This window comes from Oryctolagus cuniculus, chromosome 6 (genome assembly GCF_964237555.1).
Source record: "Oryctolagus cuniculus chromosome 6, mOryCun1.1, whole genome shotgun sequence".
NCBI lineage: Eukaryota > Metazoa > Chordata > Mammalia > Lagomorpha > Leporidae > Oryctolagus > Oryctolagus cuniculus.
This window is the reverse complement of record NC_091437.1, coordinates 125,144,088-125,162,747: the sequence shown is the minus strand read 5'-3', so window position 1 is coordinate 125,162,747 and position 18,660 is coordinate 125,144,088. Positions and strand designations below refer to the sequence as shown.

At 37.4% G+C, this 18,660-nt stretch overlaps 1 protein-coding gene across 11 annotated transcripts in view; it reads right to left on the bottom strand.

Annotated features, from left to right (window-relative positions):
- VPS13B (vacuolar protein sorting 13 homolog B) overlaps window positions 1-18,660 on the bottom strand; it is a 778,478-nt gene that overhangs the window by 186,770 nt on the left and 573,048 nt on the right. The gene's annotated exons all lie outside the window — the stretch shown is intronic.

Here is an 18,660-nt window from a genome sequence, read left to right as displayed (position 1 = left end):
TCTTGATGGGATTGAATTGGAATCCCCTGGTATGTTTCTAACTCTACCGTTTGAGGTAAGTCAGCTTGAGCATGTCCCGAATTGCACATCTCTTACCTCTCTTATTCCCACTCTTTGTATTTTTTTCTTTTATTTTTTAATTTTTTTTATTTTTTTAACTTTTATTTAATAAATATAAATTTCCAAAGTACAGCTTTTGGATTATAGCAGCTTTTTCTCCCCATAACCTCCCTCCCACCCTCAACCATCCCATCTCCCGCTAGGATGGGAGCATTTTTTACATGCTGTTTGTACATACGCTTGTGGAAAAGTCTACTTAATACTTTTTCCCACTTTAAAATTGGGTTGTCTTTTTATTATTGAACTGTAGGAGATCTTAATACATTCTGGATACAAGCTGTTACCAGGTATGATTTGCAAATATTTTCACCCATTCTGTAGATTGACTTGTTTGGTTTTTAAATATCTCTTACAAATAACAGTATTTTTACTTTTTTATTTTTAAGGAATTTATCTATTTTTATAAAAGATTTATTTATTTGAAAGACAGAGTTGGGGAAAGGCAGAGGCAGAGAGAGAATGATCTTTCATTTGCTGATTCACTTCCCACATGGCTACAAAGGCCAGGGCTGGGCCAGGCAGAGGCCAGGAGCCAGGTGTTTCATCTTGGTCTCCCATTTGGGGGCAGGGGCCCAAGTACCTGGGCCATCTTCCACTGCTTTCCTAGGCACATTATCAGGGAACTGAACTGGAAGTGGAGAAGCTGGGACTCAAACTGGTACCCATATGGGATGCAGGTGACAGCTTAATCCACTGCACCATGGTGTCCTCGCCAGGAATTTATTAATACATTAGATTCTCAGGGTCACAGCAACTGTATAATTACTACAACTGAATTCTCATCAGTTCTCAAGTTAATGTGACACTAATACAAAGAGAACATTGAATGTAGTTCATAGATATAATACTAAGAATATAAGCCTTCTCCCTTCCTTCCTCCCTCCCACTGCCTTATTTTCTCTTTTATTTTTTGAGATAACATTTTTTGAAAGAGTATTTGAGAGGCAGAGCTATAGACAGAGAGAGGGAGAGACAGACAGAAAGGTCTTCTATATGCTGATTCATTTCCCAATGGCTGCAAAGGCCAGAGCTGGGCCAATCCGAAGCCAGGAGCCAGGAGCTTCTTGAGTCTCCACGTGGGTGCAGGGGCCCAAGCAGTTGGGCCATCTTCTACTGCAGGGCCACAAGTGGAGAGCTGGATTGGAAGAGGAGAAGCTGCGCCACAAATTGGTGGCCATATGGGATGCCTGCACAGCAGCCAGAGGCTTAGCCTACAGCACAGGCCCCTGAGATAACATATTTTTAATTTACATTATAGTCAAAGGCTTAATGCTCCATTAAATAAAGAGTTCAACCAACAAGTAAAAAGACCATGGTTCAGCAGGAATACAGGCCAGGGCTATAAGCAGTAATCAAATGAAAAGATGTCCATTTCGCTCATAACAGTAAATTTTTAAAAAATCACACATCATTAAAATATAGTAAGTCATTTTTTTTGACAGTAGTAAGTCATTTTTAACCATTGGTTTGACAAAAGTATAAAATAAAGTTTGACAAACCTATATTTGCAGCAATACTGGTACACATGTGCATTTCTGAAAGCTTTTGACTTTTTTTTTTTTTTTTAATTTTAGCTCCCACTTCTAAGGAAGAACATGAAGAATTGTCTTTCTGTGTCCAGCTTATTTCACTCAATGATGTCCTCCAGTTGTATCCATTTTGATGCAAATGGCACAATTTCATTTTTTTTAACAGGTGAATAATACTTTGGTGTGTGTGTCTGTGTGTGTGTGTATCCCATTTTCTTTACCCATTCATCTGATGAGAGGCATCTTGGCTGACTGCATATTTTGGCTATCGTGAACTGTGCTGCTCTAAAACATGGTGGTGCAGGTATCTCTTTAGATTTTTTTCACTTTTTAAATTGTCTTTTCAGGTTTTTTTTTTTTTTTTTTAAAAAGCACAAACTACTCTCATATTTGTTAAGTCCAATACATATTACTTTGCCTTTTTTTTTTTTTTGGTATCAAGAAACAACTGTTTATCCCAAGATCAAAAAGTTATACCTATATTTTATTTAAAAATTCTATAGTTTCACCTCTCATTTAGGACAATGATTCTTCATGAATTAATTTTTGTGTGTTGTGTGAGTTAGGGGGGCATTAGGAGATCCAGATCTATTGGCAACATATGGTGAAAGGAATTGTTTTCATTAAAAATTTTAACAAACATATAACCATTATATATACTTACATTTAAATACATGTATGCATTGTGGAAATATCTTAAAGGGCACTATTTTTGACTTGGAGAATTTTGGATTCCGAAAGAGGCTGGCAGTAAAAACATCTTAGGGAAGCTGGATGGGTTAAACGACCATTTACCTGTTGGCCTCCACATCCTTATCTGTGAGCTTCCAAATTCTACAGTTTTATAGAAAACAATACCCACCTTTCATCACAACGAAAAAAAAGAGGACAATCTTAGTGATAAGAGAAAAACAGAATGGAACCAGAACAGAAAGACGACTCAGATACCAGGTCTAAGCTGTTTGTGTTTTCCTGGGTTCATAACATAAGAACTTATAAGACTAAGGGTCGGAAGTGCTCATCTTGTAACCACAAAAGCAATTTAGGGACTTACCCAAGATGTTGCCAAAATACCTTAAATCAACTGCTGAACCCAAGGACTGATATTCCCTGACCTCAGACTGGCAAAGCACCTATGGAGCGGCACATGTCAGAGCTGCTGACTAACTCCACGTGGATATTCATCTTCCAGGCACTGCTGTGGCACCAAGAACACAGAAGAAAACTGTTCATAAGTCTGGCTACTTGCCTAACACATCTTTTGGACTCAGCCCTGGAGTGCTTCTCGGTAATCTTTCTTGACTCCTGTTGCTGAGTGAGGTATCTCTTCACATTGCTCCTAGAATATCCTGTGCATTTTGCCATCACCAGGCACCTATTTAGATTATTCTGTAGCCACCTGCTTAGGTATGTCACAGCTGAGGGAGCTCTGAGCTCCTGTATAGGCAGGGCTGTCCTACATCTTAATATTCTGAGTCCCTAAACTGCTGTTCTGTCTCTAGCAGGTACTAAGTGAAAGCTCGATAATGCAATGAAGGACAGAATAAATGAATACCAAAGCCTGCTGCCCCTTTTCACTAATTCCCATAGGGGCACCGAATAAATTAATCCCAAACATCCACTCACTCTTCTCAGACGTGCTATGTTCCCTATTTCAGATGAGGGCTCCATAATCCACCAAGTGGGTAAAGTCAGAAATCTGACTTTTTGACTCCTCATTTCATTTCCTCTTTCCCTGGTCCTAATCCAGTAAAAGATTGAGTTCTGTCAATTTTACTTCTAAAACACTGCTTGAGTCCAACCCCCTTCTCTCCAGTATTCAAGCACTCCCCAATTTTCTTCTCCATATCTTTGATATTGCTCAGCTATAAATATTTTCTTTGTCTAGACCAATTCCTTTTAAGCAATCTCCCCAAAGTAATTTCAAACTGATCTGCCTTAAATGAGATCCTGATTGGCTCACTGCTGCTAAAAACTCTTTACTGGTTCCTCTTCGCCTATGAAATAAGACCAACTTCCACAGAATGCGGAAACGTCTCACTGTTTCTTTTCTGCAGTCATTGCCTGCCTCACCTTTAAAGTTTCAAAACTATCAGAGTGTATGCAACTTTCTTCCTCCAGCCCAGGCTGTCATACCACTATGCCTTTGCTGTTGTTGCTCCCTCTATCTAATGTACCCTTTCTTTGCCTAACTTCTAATCTTTAGAATGCTGCTTATCATTTTCTCCAAGAAATTATCTCAACAGCTGGGGCTGGGTCAGGTCCAGTGTCAAGAGCCGGGGACTCAATCCAGGTTTTCCATGTGGGTGGCAGGGACCCAACTATCTGAGCCATCACCAGCCACCTCCCAGGGTCTGCATCAGCAGGAAGCTGAAACTGGGAACTGTGATGGAAAATCAAATGCAGGCACTTGGATATGGGATGTGGGCATCTTATCCACACCTTAACTGTTAGGCCAAAAGCCTGCCCCTTACCCAACTATCTTAATATGAAATTTATGCCCGCTAGTCTAGAAGACCCTTGAGTACACATTTTTATCCTTCACCCTTAGCACTGAGACTCAGATTCAACACACAGCACCTATTTGGTTGACTTCACGCCGGATTACTTGGGAACATTCTACATCTGGTTCTGTGGCAGGCTGCATTCGACAGGTGAGTCGCAGCCCCCAAATACCTGGCCCCTGGTTATTGAATCAAATGCTAATCTCCGTATTGTTATGCTGTGAAGGGATTTCATGGTTGTGATTAAAGCGCCAAGTCAGACATTGAGATTATCCAGTGGGCTTGATCTCACTAGGGGAGGCTAAAAAAGTCAGAGAGTCCTGAAGCATGAGAAGGACTCATTATATGTCACTGCTGTTTTGAGGATGGTGGGGTGGTCATGTGACAAGGAACGAGTGGTCCCCAGGCCTGGGGGCCATCCTGGACAACACTGGCAAGAAGTGGGGGACCTCAATCCTTTCACCACAACGAACTAGATAACGCAAACAAAGGGAACGAGTTTGGAAGTAGATCCTTCCAGATTAGAGTCTAGCCCAATGGACACACTGATTTTGGTTTTGTTAGACTCTGAGCCGACAGGCCAGCTGAACCCACTTGGACTTCAGACTTCGAGGATAGTGAGATGATACATGTGTATTGCTGTAAGTCACTTCATTTGTTTTAACTTGTTATGTACCCATAAAAAGCTAACAGAAATTCCTTATGTACATACATCCACGTGGCATTTCCAGTTTCTAATGTGAGCCTAAGTGAATTTTCAAGGCCTTAACAGTATTTGTCTCAGCTTTTTTTAAACTTTTCCCTAAATGAAAAAACATCTATATGCTCCTATCTTTTTTTAGCTGCCTATTCCCTCTAAAAATTATTTCAGGATTCCAAGAAAGATGACTCTATCTCTCCCACTAAATGAAACTCTAAAAACCAGAGAGTATACAGTCATAAAAGCTACACAGAGCGGCTTTTTGGAAAAAAAAAAAAAAAGACAACAAATAGATTGGGGAAGAAGACTAGAATTCAAAATATTACCAATTGCCAAAATGGGTGAGTTTCTTATTTTTCCTCCTGTAACCTCGAGCCTCTTCTGATCCAAATACAGAAGTGGGCATCATGTACAGATAGGGGAAATATATTTCTGGCTTGGAGGAGAGTGGCAGGAACCCTAAACACATAGAGAGACTATATACCATCTCCATAGCTCCCTTTCTTTCTTTTCTTCATTCTATTTGTATCCCAGAAAGCAAAAGAGGAAAGAATACATCTCAATTCATTTTATAAAACAATCATTACTGATACCAAAACCAGGACAGTATAACAAAATTATGCACCAATATCCCTCAAAAAACATGTAATAACTCAAATCCTCAACATGCAAAAATAATAACATACCACAACTCAGCAAGATTTATCTTGGAACTACAAAGTTGCACCAGGCAATACACCAATACTGATAATTTATAGTGGGGGGAAAAGACATCAGTTGATGCAGAAAAACATTTTGGGAAAATTCTATATCTACTCAATGATTAAAAACTCTTAGCAAATTATCAATAGAGAGGTGGCGTCCTTAACCTTCTAATGGCCGTACCTGAAAACCTACAATTAATATGATAATTATGAAAGACTGAAGGCTTTCTCCCTAAGATCAGGAACAAGACAAGGATGACCACTCTCACTAATTTATATTCAACATAATGTTGGAAATTACAAACTGCACTAAGGCAAGAAAAAGCACAGATTAAAAGGGGAGAAATAAAAAGAAGCCTACACACAGACGAATATAAAGAATCCAATAGGAATTTATAGGTAAACTTCTAAAATTAATAAGGACATTTGACAAGGTTTGGAATACAAGACCACCACACAAAAATCAACTGAGGTTCCACAAGCTAATAATGTGCAGTCAGAATAAAACCCTTAAAACACAAAACAGCTTTACAAAAGCATTAAATAAAAAATACTTAGGTAAAAGTTTAATCAAACACAGTATGCTGAAAATTAGAAAATACCTATTTAAAAAAGGCCAAACTAAATGGAGAAACATACTATATGCAACCCATATTATGGGTTGGACAACTCCACATAATATTTCCTTCTAAACTAGTCTCTAGATTTAATACAATTCCAATAACAATTCCAACAGTATTTATTTTAGAGAAGATGATTCTAAAATTTATAGAATAAAACAAAGGAATTAGAATAGCCAAAACAATTTTGAAAAAGAGTTACATTAGAGAACTCAAACTACCTGATTTTAAGTTACTATAACGCTACCACAATCAAGGTAATGTCATCTAAGAGAAGGACTATCAATGGGACATAACAGAGGGTCTAGAAAAAGGAGGGTACTCCAAAGTTCACAGAAAATGGAGTTAAAAGACAAGTTCATTTTAGTATAAAAATTTTCAAAATTCAATGCATAGTTTTTTTTAGAATATAAATTTTTCATGGACTTTCTGAAGGCCCCTAACATAGTTTTAAATGGTTTTTCAAAAAGTCAAATGCAATTAAATGGAGAAAGAATAGCATCATTTATGAATGGGTATCTATAAGCAAAAAGAAAAAAAGAACCTTGAATTCAACTTCATACCTTACACAAAAAAATTAAGTCAAAATGAACAATAGATTTAGATGCAAAATGTAAAATTATAAAATCGTTTTAAAGAAAAATACTAGGAAATCTTTAAGCCATGGAGTTAAGAGTTTTTACATATGATATCAAAAAGGTATGATCTATCAAAAAATTATAAATTGGACTTTATCAAAATTTTAAAATGCATTTGCTTTGTAAAAGGTAGGGTTAAGAGAATGGTAGTATAAAAGATAGTGTTGAGTGTTAACATATAGTGGTAAGAAAATGAAAGAGTGAGTTAAGAGAACAAATGGTAAAGTTAGGAGAATAAAACCATACAATGGGAAAAACTATTTGCAAATCACACATTTGACAAAAGATTTCTATTAAAAAATGTAAAGAATCCCTAAAACTCAACAAAACAGCCTAATTTTAAAACGAAAAAAATACTTGGACAATTCACCAAAAAGGACCTATGAATGACAGGTAAGCCCAAAAAAAAGACACTCAACATCATGAGTCATTAGGGAAAAGCAAATTAAAATGAGACACCCTGTTCCAATGAGTAAACCAAAATATACTGGCAAGACAAAGTGCCCGAGAGGACAGCAGCTGTTAGGGCTCTGGCTGTTGGGAATGTGAAATGACACCGCTGCTCTGGAAAATATTTTAGCAGTTTCTTAGGGACCCAGCAATTCCAGGCCTATGCATTTACCATAGGAGAATAAAAACTTATGTTCACACAATACCTTACACAAATGCTTAAAGTAGCTCTATCCATAATCAGCAAAGTTAGACACAGCTTTGATGTCCTTCAAGAAATAAATTATTTAACTGTGGTATATCCATACAATGGAATAGTACTCAATAATCAAAAGGAATGAAAACCTTGGATGAATCTCTAAAGTAGTAGGTGAGCGAGGAAAGTCTATCTGAAAGCATGAAATGCTGCATGATTTCATTTGTGTTTACTTCTGAAAAGGTCAAACAAATAAAAACACACAGGTGATGTAAAGCAGTGTTACCAGTGACTAGGATTTAGGGGAGAATATAGTATTTTGAAAGAATTTTGGGGTGACAGAATGGCTATATCCTAATTGTGATAGTGGCTACATGACTCTATACATGTGTTAAAATTCACAGAACTGTACACCAAAAAGGTCAACTTTACTCTTATTTATTAATCTAAAAATAGTATTTCAATGACTCTGTCATATTGGTGACATGGTAGATTTTCCCACTCTACTGAATTTTTTTTTTTTTTTTTTTTTTGCCCTTTTATGTTTCTCAAAAGGCTAAACTCAGGCTTGGATGTGCTCCTGACTTGTATACATAGAGGAAGACTGCTGTAGGCTTAAGTGTTAACCAGTTTCATACTCTTTCCTGTAGTTGGACCCCAGAGTCTCAGTGCCACTTTCATGTAGACTTGTCTTTCTCCACAGCCTCTTCAATAAGGTAATGTAAGATTTATGCTGAGCCCTTTAGTGGTCAGATCAGGGCGGCTTTCTGCAGAAGGTGAGAAAGATGGAATACTATTCCCTAGTGTCAGGAGAGCCACAAGAACATTCCTGCTATTGAAAATGCCAAAGTTTGTGGTAGATGAAAATTAGGGGCTTTAATGAAACACCTAGAGTCAGTTAAACCAGCAAAAGTCAAAAGCTTTGGTCAGGGCTGGAGTTTGATCTCACAGGTAAGCTGCCAGTTGGGGTGTCTGGACTGACACCTGGATCAAGTCCCTCTCCTTTGCCACCTCTACAAGAAAAAGTGCTGAGCCTCATTCCTTATACATCATATTCTATGTAAAAACTGAGGGGCTGGGACAATCCCACTAGGGAAAGTTGGTCAGAATTCTATGTCAAAGAGCTGGAAAATCAAGAGTTGAAATGAGGCTATACTATAATGTAGTTCTGATCAACTTTTCCAAAAAGACAAATATCATATTTTCCCTGATCTGTGGTAACAGAGCATCAAAAATCTAATGTATAGGAGTGAAGGTGACATTTTGATATTCCATGATTGTTTACAGCCCATGTCTCTTCTGTTATGGAACAGTGTTTTTTTCTTCTATTTGTTGAATGCTTTACTTAGTGTAGGGTTACCCTTATGAATATAAAGTAAACTGGAAGGTATATAAAGATAATTGAAAATGAATCTTGATGAAGAATGGGATGGGAGAGGGAGTGGGAGATGGGATGGTTGCGGGTGGGAGGGAGGTTATAGGGGGAAAAGCTGCTATAATTCAAAAGTTGTACTTTGGAAATTTGTATTTATTAAATAAAAGTTGAAAAAAAAAAGTAAACTGAAACTAGATCACTGTAAAAATTAAGATAGGGAGTAAGAGAGGAGTGCAGGTGGGAGGGAGGGTGGGGTGAGAAGTATCACTATGTTCCTAAATCTGTATATGTGAAACGCATGAAATTTGTTTGCCTTGAAATAAAATTTTAAAAAGGAAAAACATGTTTATAAATAAATAACTGAACAGAAGTTAAAAAAAATGAGGCTACATTGTAATGCCAAGTATTCCTTTCAAAACAACCAGATCCACAAAGAGACAGGAACTACAGATCAAAATAAGCAGCACCACAAATGAAACAGCACCTTATCATTGTATAAAGTACACCAACAAAGTGATTTCTTCACTTGAAATCCTAACATTGCTGTTCCATCTGATAATTTAACAATTTTTTTTTTATTATTACTCAGAGTCAACAGACTTTCACATCCTTGAACTGCCCAGTCATTTTTCTCATAGAAAGTTAGTGCTAATTGCAGATATTTTCAGTTTCATAATGACAGGATGATTATATTTAGAAATGTGGAAAACACTGTAAAAATGAAGCGGGGCAGGGGCAGGCATTGGGCGTAGGGGTTACGATGCCTCTGGGATGCCTGCATCCCATGGTGAGCGCCTGGGGTTCAGTCCTTGCTCCAATCCCAACTCCAACTCCTGTTAATGAGTGCCACCGGATGAAGCAGGTACTATGAACTTAATCCAAGTAGCTGGGTCCCTGCCACCTGTGTGGAAGACTTGGATTAAGTTCATAGTTCCTGGCTTCAGCCTAGCCTAGTCCCAATTGTTGTGGGTGGGTATTTGGGGAGTGAAATAGCATATGCGAGATCTCTGTCTTTCCATCTTTCAAACAAATGAAGTGAATTTTAAAAAAGCTTTGCATTTTGGGGACCAGCATTGTGGCACAGGTTAAACAGTTGCCTGTGATACAAGAATTGGAAGTATAACTGGATAAAGCACCAGGCACAGATTGTTAATGTGAATTTTTATCCCAATTATTATCAGATTCTTGTGTTTCAGAGTTTTGAATTTTTTCATAATCCTCATTAAACTTTAAAAAATGGATTATTTTCCAAGTTTAGATTTCAGAAATATGCAGTAACAGAGAATCTCCCAGCTGAGTCATCTCCTTCTCTGCCAGATATAATTTCTCACCATCCCTAGAACATACGTGTGTTTCATATCTTTAAGTTACCAAATAAACCCATGCCTGTCAATTATTAGATTCTAATTACCCTTCAAAACTTTCTGAATAGCTACCAGGAAGCAGAATGATGGAATGACTATTGAGCTAAAAGGAGATTAGACAAATACAAATAAATTACACTTATTTTATGCTCCCATCACCCTAGAAGATGACTTAATAGTGAAAGGAAAAGAATTATGTTGTAATAATGAAATCAGAGAGGGAGTTCAAGCCCCAGAGGTGATTCCCCTAAGTTTATGTTAATGCACACCTTGTGGGGGACCAAACATCAACTGGAAAAGTTTCCTGAAAACCGTTCCAGCTATTTTCTCATTTAAAATGTTCCAACTTTTCTTGACCCATTAGTCATCATATTACTTACATTTATGATGTATTATGAAATCTATTACCAAAAACCCAATGGATTCAATATGGCTTGTTACACTCATATCATAACATATGAAAGAAAACTTCTTTGTTAAGAGTTTCTTCCTTTGGAATTTATTTGTAAAAGACAGTTTTTTTAAGACAAGCAAGGCTTACTTGGAAAACATTCAGTGAAAACATGGGTGGTTCTATTCAGACACAGGACTGATGGTGTTTTTTTCTTCATCTTAGAATGGTCAATGACAAACACAGAAGTAACAAATCCATAATCAAGCCAGACTTTGTGGATTACAATAACTTTAATAAAAATATTTGTATTATTACTAGGTTACAGTACTTTTTTTCTCTTATTCAATGATTTAAACTCAGATTGCTGTTACAGTGTCCAGGTAAAGAGATTCATTATGACAGGTAATATGGAAGACTGAGTATTCAGAGGTGGGAGAGCTAGAAGACCTGGAAAGTTGCCCATGATAATGAAATCAATGTGTTTTTTATTAAATGTGTGAAGCATAAAGACATCCAGTGGTGGCAGGCATGAGTGTGTTAATTAAAGATGGCTCATCAAGAAGAAGTAGGTATATGCTGTCCCATGTACTATGAGGAGGCTTAGAGAGAGACCAACACAGGTCCTTGAACTGAGCCAGCCAGCAGCAGTTCATGGCGCCCATCACTGGGATGTGGGCATCATGACTACTAGCAAAATTATTCAGGCACTTTATTTTTTATGATCAAGCACTCACCTTTTACTTCACTGTTTCCCCAAAACCACAATGTAAAAGATGGCTACAGGGTAATTGCACTGGTTTTCTAACATGAATGTAGTGAATGGACATCATCTAAATGAGCTCTTCTTCCTCTATGAAGTAACCATAGATGGTAAAATAAATTCAATTGCTCCAAGAATCCTGGCAGCATTTCAGGTATCGATGTCATTTTTGTTTATTTTTCCTGCTCTTCTTAATGTAGTATTTACTCATCTTTGGAGGCAGTCGAAGGAAATTTTGGGAAGAATCAAATGTTTTTTTGAGATAAGTTTAGTGAAAATGATACTATCAAACTGCTATAAAAAAGGAAGATAACTGTGCTGTAAGAGTCAACAAACATGAAGGAAAAAAGATTACTTAAGGAAATGGAACTTGGGCTAAACCTAATGGTAGCTCAGAATAAGGGTGGGCAGAGAAAAATGGAGCCAAGATTCCAGTCTGAGAGAACAAGGTTTAAAATACAGAGAACTCAACTTATAAAGGCCTCCACTGCCATTGATGAGACAATTTGAGGACCGTTAAAAATATTGAGTTCAACATCCACTAATTGACCACCACTGGGATATGCCAGAAAACCAACTCCTGTTTGAAAATGGGTAAATAAAGGAAAAGAATTAAGCATTCACCCTGGCCTTTTGGACCAATACTACTGAGTAACCCAATAGTGCATGAGGGAATGTTTCTCTTTATAAATTTATGCCAGCAGCTAATATACGAAAACAGGAGTGCTAGAATGATAACATTACTGTTGACCCTCCAATGAACTTAGCATTGCATATCAAGAGTTGCTAAAATTGTAAAAAGAGAGACCATCAAATACTATATGCCTACTGATGGTAAAATACAAGACCTTTAAAAAAAAAGTCTTGTTTAAAAAATATATAAACAAATCTGAATCAGATTAAGCCAAAGAACAACCTCTATGTAGGACTATAGAGGACTGGGGCACAGAGGGTAGGGGCTGAGGAAAGTTTAGACTCAATGAACTGAAGGAGGTAGGTAGCAGGGATTCATTTGAGTTTGGCAGAGAGACAAATCTAGCAAAGGAATAAGGGACAGGACTGAGTAAAAGGAAAATTTGAAGTTGGGGCCATTTGTAAACCAAATGAGAAGCAATCATGGTATAGATTTTTATCAGAGGTGGCAGACATACAGAGGAGGATTTCAAAGGAGTAATTAAAAGGACTCAAGATACAAAGGATGCGTGTAGGTGTTCAGTTTAGCAGTTCAGACACCAGATATATTGCCCACATCCCACAGTGGAATGCCTGAGTTCAAGTTCCTGCTCAGCTTCTCATTCCAGTTTCCTGCTAATATGCACCCCAGGAGGCCACAGGAATGATGGCTCAAATATTTGGGTCCTTGCTACCTATGGGGGAGACCTAGATTGACTTCCTAGCTCCTGGTTGTGGCTTGGCTCAGTCCCAGCATTTGCAGAAATTTAGGGGGTGAATCAGCAGATGGAAGATCTCTGTGTTTGTCCCTCTGTCTTTATGCCTTTCAAATAAAAATAAATAAATATTTTTTTAAAAAAAGGTGAATCAAAGAGGATATAAAATCATGAGAAAATATGAGTGGAATAATATTGTTATTATATGCAGTTATAAAGAAATGTGAAGTTTATACTAAAAGAAGGAATGAACTTTGAGAAGAAAAATGGTTTAATTTTATGTGAATATGTTTAAATAACATGACACATCTAATAGGCAGAGGCAGAAATAGTCTTGGCCTGGAACATAAGTCAAAACCAAAGCTAGGAATTTGGGATTTGTCCTCATAAAAGAGAGGGGCTGTAGTACACAGATAACAGAAGGCCCAAGACTGTGTCAGTTGGAAGACACGGACCTAGAGAGGTATAGGGAAAATGCTTTACGTAAACAGAAAGTTGGAGTTGGAGACTTAAGAGAAGCCATATTACGTTCCTTTTTTTTTTTTTTTAAGATTTATTTATTTATTTGAAAGTCAGAGTTACACAGAGAGAAGGAGCGGCAGAGAGAGAGAGGTCTTCCATCTGTTGGCTCACTCCCCAGATGGCCACAATGGCTGGAACTGCACCAATCTGAAGCCAGGAGCCAAGAGATTCTTCCAGGTCTTCTGCATGGGTGCAGGGGCCCAAGGACTTGGGCCATCTTCTACTGCTTTCCCAGGCCATAGCAGAGAGCTGGATCAGAAGTGGATCAGCCGAGACTTGAACCGGCACCCATATGGGATGCTGGCACTGCAGGTGGCGGCTTTACCCTCTACACCACAGTGCCAGCCCCTCCTTTTCTTTTCAGCCTTAGCCTACTACATGTTCCTAGGACACTCCCAAATTATCCTCATTCTTTTCTGCAGAGGTTAACAATTTTGACAGAATTAGGTCAAAGAAACAATTAACTGTCAGTCCACTGATGTTCCCACATGAGAGCTGGTGCTGGCCCTTCTACCCTGCCGCCTGCACCCCACCTTCTGGGACTCTTGGGTTTCCATCCCTTCTCCAAGCAGCTGAGGAGACATTAGTCCCCAGGAGGAACCACTGTTAGTCAGACCTTGAAATATCTAAAGTTGCTTCACTCAGCAGGGCTGGAAAATATTTAGCATGACTTACAGATTCTGTTTAATTGCAATATTTAAATCTGAATAAATTTAAAAGTTTTATCTAAAAGTTGAGATTAAAAATTATCCGTTTTTATTCCTAAAATACAAGTTACAGTTGAAAAACTAAAGTAGAAGTAATGAAAGACTACTGCATCTTAAAATTCTTAGTCTATTCCTTATTTGACATCCTGACATCAAGTTTACTGTTTAATTTTGATAAATCATGGGAAAAATAAACTATGATAATATAATGCTGATGCTAGAAATTGGAAGCCATAAAGCTCAGGAAATGTAAAATTGAAGGTTCTTACAGTTTTATTAACTAGTTTACATTTCTTAAATGTAGAAGATAGTTTGCTATTGTAGCTATAAAACTGGATTATCCTAGAGGCAGGACTCCAGTAATTAGAATTGGGTCTTTGCTCTAATTCTGCAAAGAGAAAGAGGACAAAGGGTCAGATATCAAGACAACAGTAAGAAAAATAAATATATGTGTGTGAGTGTTTATGTATGTATGTATAGTTACAGATTTATTTACTTCTTTGAAAGTCAGAGCTACAGAGAAAGAGGGAGAGGCAGAGAGAGGAAGAGAGACAGAGAGAACCTTCCATCTGCTGGTTCACTGCCCAAATGGTCCCAACAGCAAAGGGTGGGCCAAGCTGAAGGAGTTTCTTCCAGGTCTCCCATGTGGGTGCAGGGTGCAAGCACCAGGGCCATCATCCCAGGCCATTAGCAGGGAACTGGATTGGAAGTGGAGCAGCCAGGACTTGAACTGGTGCTCATATGGCAGGTGGCAGGTTTACCTGCTATGCCACGATGCCAGTTCCCAAAAACATATTAATTAAAATTCACTTCCTAAAATTTTACTTCCACTTTAAATTTTCTTATATTTAAAAACCATCTTAGTTATCTTCATTTTCAACTCCAGAAAATGTCAGGAGCCTATAAGGGTTATCTTGAGTTTAAGGTTATCTTAATTCCCCTGAATCACTCACCTTCAAGACTTACTTGAATTATTCCCTGATTAGTAATGAATTCAATAAATACACAACATAAAAGTAGAGCTCACTGAGAAAAATAAAGACATTTAAAAATATACATATTTGCGGTAACATGTAAATTTCTACTTTATAGTCACATAAACAAACCTCTTTGAATGATGTATTACTTTATCTGAAAAGTCTTTTGAATACTTTATAGCACTTTAGTATATATTTTAATTCAAATCAAAAAGGTTTGTGGAAATGCAATAGTTTAGAATGTTTAGGAATCTTTTAGAAGTACAAATCAAAATCATGGTAACCTATAAGACACTAAATTAATCTGTAAAATATAAAAAGAAAACAGCATTCAAAACAGAATTACAGCTAATTAGTCAAATTAATTTTTAAAGCAAAAATAAAAACCAAATATAAAACCAAGGCAATGCTAGAATGAAATCAGAAAAACTGAAAACTACATTGGTAAGTGCACAAGTGAAACAGGATGAAACTAAAGAGGTGATTTTATTAGGTAAAGACATCAGTTGCAATATGACTCAACTACAACACCACGTACACTAAACTAAATGTGACGCTGCATTCAAAGCTCTGTGTTTGATATAGCCATGGTATTTACATTATATGATGAATGTGGTATGCATATCATTAATTTATAACAAAACAGAAATGACTTGAGAATGTTCTCCTAATTTGGCACTTTTGTTCTTTGTTGTCATCTAAATGTCATTTCACCATTACAGTGACAGTGGTTCAAAAATTTGTCTGCAAAAGAACAATGAAAAAAATACCAGGGGGCTCAAATGTTTTTGCAAATGACCCGGAGTTAATTAGAAAAATCTGCACCCTTACCAGTTCTTCTCACGTGTCAGTTCTCATTAAATTAATTTTTTTAAAAAAATCTCATTTCAAAGTTAAGAAATCCTATGGTTAGCAAAATTTTCTAACTAGGATCAAGTGGGCACATTCCTGCATTTCTGTATGATGTCACACCAAACACTTCACAGCTGAATTTGAATTTGCAAGTATGAATGAGTTTTCAATGTAAGCAGTATCTGATCTATCGCTAATTTTTTTCTCTCTAGGCTAACTGTGAGGGGAACAGGTGGCCCTGCTTTCAATTACAGAGGGGCCAGCATGCCAGTGTGAGGCCTGGATTAGTTCACCTTCTCACGGGGAATTTTCCTCGGTTGGGAATGGATTTATTATGGCTTCACACATGGAATAGAGCTCATGTCAGCTGAGGGCAGTGACACATCATATGATTCAAATTAACCTGCTGTGGACTGTTCCGCGGGGCTTAGATTGTGTATTAAAATGACGACATTTTAAAAACAGCTTGAAAGAAACCAGGACTGCTGAACTGCAATGGTTCCAATTTGTTCCAACTAATCTATCACCTGCTGGAGATATTATTCTAGCGGGTTTCTGGTAGCTGCTGTTCTCCAGGTTTCTCCAAGCCACTGACCTTGCTAATGGGTATGATTGTTGCCTCTGAAGGTAGGCGGTGGGGGGTTGGGAAGCTTTGAAGGGTTTTTGATGTAGAAGTTGGAGCCTACCATTTGCTCTGAGGTACTATTAAGTGAACAGAGGAAATGAAGGAATACTCAAGTACTCTGAATTATTTGTCCAAAAACAAATGCTAAAGAGCAGTATTTGTATCACCTTGCTTAGAGGAAATAATCCTTGATAAAAAATCCAAAAGGCTAAATTCAAAAGCTGGCAAGTTTTGGGTATCATTTAAGGGCAGACAGTTAACAATCAGTATGTCCTCTATTTTTGAGGGCTATAACTCTCATTGTTAGTGCAACCTAAACTCAAGAACAAGGAGAGAGATGTAGCTTGAGGCTACACTAACAGGCAGAAAAAACTCTTAATAACATTTAATGAGGACCTTGCCTAAGAATTAGAAGTATTACTTTTAATGCTTCTTTTTATTTTTCAGGGAAGGACTCAGTATGAAGGAATATTAGAATGTTATAAAGCTGAAGTTTGTCTCCCTGCCCTCTTCCAGTCTCAGTGTAATTGATACTACACTTAAATACAATTTTCTTGAGTTGAGAAAAATCTAGAAAATAATACATTCATATGGCAAAAAATGTCTTAATTGTCCTGTTATTCCCATTTAGTCTTAGTAATTGCTATACCTTTTTGATTTCTAAATTGATATACAGTAGCAATCTATATAGTGACAGAATATAAATGTTCCATGGAATCACATCAACTTATTTACTCTGATAATTTGCTTAAGGTAAAGAAATTTTTGAGATAAAAACTACTGGAGCAGTTCAAGGCTGTTAGGTTAGTGCTTTAGTAGAAATCTTACATAACTGACCTATCAAATCTTCACTCAAATAGAAAATGTATTTGGGTTAAAATGTTGTAGACTTTAAAGAACATTTTTAAATGCTTTGACTTTGACTTTTAAATCATTCATTGGACACTGATTTTCTGTAATAAAGGCAACATTCTGAAAACAACTCATCTTTCTATTATCTCTCTCCTGTGCCTCAAAACTTTTAGAGTTTGCCCTTCAAAATCTGTGACTGATGCTCTTTAATGAAAGCATATAAGAAATCAATATTTTAAAAAATAATTTTGATGAGTCATAAAAAACCTTTCTACCAAAGTACAAACCCTAAATCAAAAGCATTCACTTCACCCACTAGCTTGTTAAAAATATAGACTCAAGCCATACCATCCAAAGCTGCTAAGTTAACATTTGCAGTTTAACAAACTCCCTAGAGATGCTTCAAATGCAGGCTCAACTTTGAAAAGCACTGCTGTAAAATAACTGTTAAGATCCGACTCTCCAAAAATATCATCACTATTTTTGAGTGGATATAAAATCAGAGAAGGTACAGACCTATTTCCCAACCTATTTCCTATTTCCCAAATGTACAGCTAATTAAAAATCACAATTTTACTACAGAAGCATCTTAAATGGTAGAATTTTAAGTACACAATTTCTTATTCATTCATCAGTACTTCTCTTAAAATTCAATCTTTTGATAACATGGTACACAATTCACCATTGGTGCAGATTCTGTCCCTTTAATAAATCAATCAATCAAATGTAAACCACCAAAGGACTCTGTAGCCAAAGTGAGTGAAGACTGCCTAACAACAACAGAAACCTGAAACTAAAACGTGAAGAGGTAAACTCAATTCCTCATCACTCCTCCATGAACTAACCATGTTCTCATCCTATTTCATCCATTCCATTGCATTCAGTTTTTCATATGTGTACAGCACTGAAACTAGGGAGTGCCCTACAATTGGTGCAGCATTACATCATGGTGTAAATGGTACACCAAATGTGTGTGTTGTACACTGAAGGCTGCTCCCTTCTACTGATGGTGGTGTGGAGTCAGTGAAACACTGCTTCACACACTCTTGCAGTTTATCCGCGTCCTCACCCCAAAGACTTCCAACACTATAAGGACTCCCTTACCCTTCACCCTCAGTTTCTGACTTCCCCTCAAGTCTTTAAAACCCCATGTCTAGATATTTATCACGGCTGGAAATGGTTCTTCATACTTCCATGTCTTTCAAAAGCCTAGCACTGGAGAGACTTGCTGAACTGGGCCCCAGAGAAGGGGCCAGGGCAGGAAGTTCCATGCAGGCCTTTTTCTCCCTCTGTGGTTGTGGATGGTGAGCACACTGCTGCCACAATCCACACTCCCGGTGAGGTCCACAGATGGATATCCCCCACCCCCACATTCACGTCTTG